We start from the raw sequence: 4,194 nt of genomic DNA, 5'->3' as shown, positions 1-4,194 counted from the left end.
ATATGGAAAGACTGTTCTTTTCAGATTCTTGGTTACTTAAGAACTTAACATTCTGACTTTTCCCCCGCTTTGCTGCTTTACCTGATTGCTTGGGATAATGTCTTGTTTTCACAGTTTCTCTGCTTCTTGTTCTAAGAGTCCAGAAAGAGGACTGAAGAGGAAGTCAGTTTCTGTCTTCCTAACACCTGACATGGATTGAATAATGGCCATTTGGCTGTATTTAAACAATGAATACATTATTTGTGCATTTTATTGAAGCATACACATGTTTAAACACTGTGTGAAAATGTCCTTGTGTATCCTATTTTTACATTTACTTTGAAACTTCCTAGTCCTTGAGGTATTTTTATGGTCAGGCACATATGCATGCAATGATTGTATGACCACCCTTGGATTATGTATTGCATCTAATGAAATTAGCTTTTTTGCTCACCCCTGGGCAACCTTTGGAAATAAGACAATAGTCTCAGTTGTTTGTTTCCTGGAGAAATGTTAATGATTAACTTGAAAAAGGAAGAATTTCTTTTACCCACCGCCTAATTTTTCATAATTCCGTACAATTGCTGTGTACCTTATCTTTGTTTAATATATCCCATGCAAGATATTAACTTGTATAACATTGGTGTACATGAATTTTTGGCTAAGGAGAAAGCACTACCGTACCTAAAGACTTTAGTTCATTCCAGTTGGGGTGATTGTTTTTTTATATTAAGCCTTGTCCACAGCCAGAACATGTTGAGTTCAGGCTTTGCTTTAATGGTTGTAAGATAAAGCATCAATCTGATTTATTTGGATACTAACTACCTCTTGCCCGAATCCACATAACAGTTAATGTTTTCCACATGTGCCCAGCAGATCTCTGTTGGTGTACTCCAGCACGATGTGAAATACTAAAGAAATGAGGGTTACTGCAGCTAGGCTAAGAGTCTGTGGCGTCTGGAGAGTGCTCTTCGGGACAGGCCTCGGTGGGCCTTGGGAGATGCCTACTGTCTAGTGGCTGATGAAGCATTTGGCTTTGAACTGTGGCTGTCTGCAGGGTAATAAGTGGCAGGTTGGGTCCTCTGTTGGACTAGGCAGACTGGTCTCTGGGCTAAGAGACCTCCCTAGCAGGCTAAGCTGAAGTCTGCTTGCTTGATGGCTTGACACCCAAGTGCCTGGATTGGGCATGAGAGTGCTAGAAGCATAGCACTGAGCTTTGTATCTGTACTACCTCTCTTCAGGTGCCTAACGGCACTATTAGGTAGATTCTAATATTCTCTCTCATTTTATTATGAGGAAATCAAAAGGCCAAGGGGTTAAATGCCTTGGTCACAGAGATAGCAGATGATGGAGAAGAGATGTGAACCCTGGCAGTCTGACTCCAGGCACCATTTGTTTGGGGTTAGCTCTTAAAATTCCTGAGGGAGGCTGTACGATCGAATGGAAAGGACATGGGCTTTATGTGTAGACAGCCCTGGGGTCAAATCCCAATTCTGCACTTAATATGGGGGTGTCTTTGAATCCATCATTTAGCCTTTCTGGGTTTGAGTGACATCATCTATAGAACGGGGGTGCTGGGAGGATTAAACGAGCTAATCCATATTACTGCCCAGCCTATCAACTAAGTGTTCAAAAATGCCAGCTCATTTTCCTTCAAACTACTGGCTGAGATTCCTTCCAACACCTTAAGTAGGTCTCCCCACACGGTGCTCACTTGTCGTGCTAGGAGGGGCACCGCCATCACGCTGCAGAGCTACCTTTGCTCCCATAGATGCTTCTCACATTTGGGGCCTTGGCTGAAGTTCCAGAAGTTTTGTTTCCCTTCAAGCAGAGGTAAATCCATCCAGACATCCTCCTTTTAAGCACCGAGGACTGCATCTGTTTTAGACCAAAAATAATACCTTGTGATTGGAAATGTTTCAGTAACATTATTTGTGTGTTTTATTGCAGCGGAGGTTACAATTATTAGCGACACCAGGAATTTCAGACATTTAAACATAGTTTTGACTTCTCCAGAGCAAACCACATCCCTGTGCAATTATTAGTTTATCTAAATACCTTCCATCCGAACCCTAAACCGGAGGCGGCCTCTGTGGGAGGTGGTCCCTCTGAGGACACACTCTGCACTGGGCCGTCAGGGCAGGCACACAAACCTGCAGCCCAGCTGGGGGACGGGTGGGGAGGTTGCAGCAAGGGTGACTTGGTTCTATTAGCTGGTAATTTGCTACGTGGCTTGGGTCACTTCCTAGTCACTGCCAATTTGGCTAGGTTATTCCGACTCCCTGTTTGAAGCTGACCTTAAGAATTTAAAAGAATTAAAAACAAGGTTTTCCTTCCCTCGGAGTCCACTCCTTCCATCGCATGACTCCTCTATAGCACCCACGTTAGCCAGCCACTCACAACCTAACATCTGTGCAAGAGAAGGAAATACAAACAATGAAAAAAAACCAGCCTGTCCTTCAAAGCCTCAGAATCTTACCTCCAGCTGTGGGCTAAACATGTTTTTGTTATTTTTTCTTATTTCATTTTAACATTAGTATTTAAATAGAAAGTGGACATAGAGCCTTTTAAATTTGAGATAAGTAATCAGAATGGGCGGGCGTGTTATGCTACCAGAAAAGATGAATTAGGTTTCCTTTGAAAAGGGCATATTTACCACTTGATCTATGATATAGGAATTATGTTCTCCACCTACAGACGAAGAATAAAGGTTCACGGGGAGTAAGGCACTTGTATGTGATCACACAGAGGTGGGAGGGCCAGGATTTGAACCACATCCATGCCATCCAAAGCCTATAATTTTCCAGCCACTGCTGGCTGCTTAAATGTGGAAGAAGCAAAGAGGTAAGCCTTGTAACTCAACCATGGGCCCTAAATACATGTCACAAGTCCTGGACTCTGACCAGCTGATGTTTGTTGTTAAAAATCTGTCTACTCTCACTTCAAAATTAAGTATTTGGGGGTGCCTGGTGGTTCAGTCGGTTGGGCATCTGACCTCAGCTCAGGGCTTGATCCCAGGACCCCCAAGAGGTCCTAGGACCAAACCCTGCAACGGGCTCTGCATTCAGCAAGGACTCAATTTGTCCCTCTGTCCCTCCCCCTGCTCGTGTGTGCGTGTTCTCTCTCTTTCTCAAATAAATAAAATCTTTGAGAACAAAAGAGGGGGAAAAGCATTTAGTTGGATCAATTTTCAAGTTGCTAATATAGTTATATTCAACAGGAAATTGTTGAGCGTGCCACATACTGATCCGGGAGATGGAGACATTCTCAGGAACCGAGTAGATGAGGAGCTGGTGCAGACTTTTGAGCTGGAGCGTGATTGGGAGCTATCTGTGGTTTGGGAAGACGGTGGACAGCAGGATGAAGAATGGATCCGGAGAAGGACTGATGACGAGACACTAGACACTTCAGAGGGGATTCTTCTGGCCCAGGCAAGAGATCATGAGGGTCTGACCATACGTTCTCACACCAACATTAAAAAGCAACTGAGGCCTTCTGTGGTTGATATACCAGGTGGGGTTTCTTAGCAGTCCCAGTATCGGCCAGGTTTTTCTCTTTTGCTCTCTCTCCCATTCCGGCACCTTGGGGGAGGGGATGGTTCCATTCGGAGTGCTGCCTTACAAGGCCTAACTCATTTTGTGCTGGGGGCAGAAGTGGCATCTTGGATATAGGGAGATGCGTTAGTGAGGGCCTTACTTTCTGGATGGATGGATGGATGAAGCAACCCTACCCACTGAGAACCTCTATGTAGCTTGTGTGGCTGGAGCCGAGGAAGCAAAGGAAGAGTCCTGGTGAGAGGTAAGACAATGCCTACATCACAAAAGCTCTGCGAGGCCATATGACACAGGCTCCACCATACACCATCGGGCTATGGGGAGCCACAAAGAGGTATTAAGCCCATCTGGGTGGAAGGGTGAGGTAACGTGCATTTTATCAAGGTCATTCAAACAAAACTGGAAGCAGAACAACCAGTGAGGGACTATTGCAATAATCCTAGCGAGGATAATGAAACCTGAACTAAGTATTTGTAGTAAAAGGGAGGGGAGGATGGAAGTGAGAGATGTTAAGGACTTAGAATCCGCTGGCCTTGCTGACGGATTGAATATGGTATGAGCGGGATCTCCAGAGTTCTAGATTGGGTGATGTTGATCTTCCCAGAGACGTAGTGTCCTGGGAAGGAGGAGTGGGTGTGGGAAGACAGTCTGGAGCTCAGTT

This window comes from Nyctereutes procyonoides, unplaced genomic scaffold, assembly GCF_905146905.1.
Source record: "Nyctereutes procyonoides isolate TBG_1078 unplaced genomic scaffold, NYPRO_anot_genome, whole genome shotgun sequence".
In the NCBI taxonomy this organism is placed as follows: Eukaryota; Metazoa; Chordata; class Mammalia; order Carnivora; family Canidae; genus Nyctereutes; species Nyctereutes procyonoides.
The sequence above is the reverse complement of the archived record's forward strand: the minus strand, read 5'-3'. Positions refer to the sequence as shown.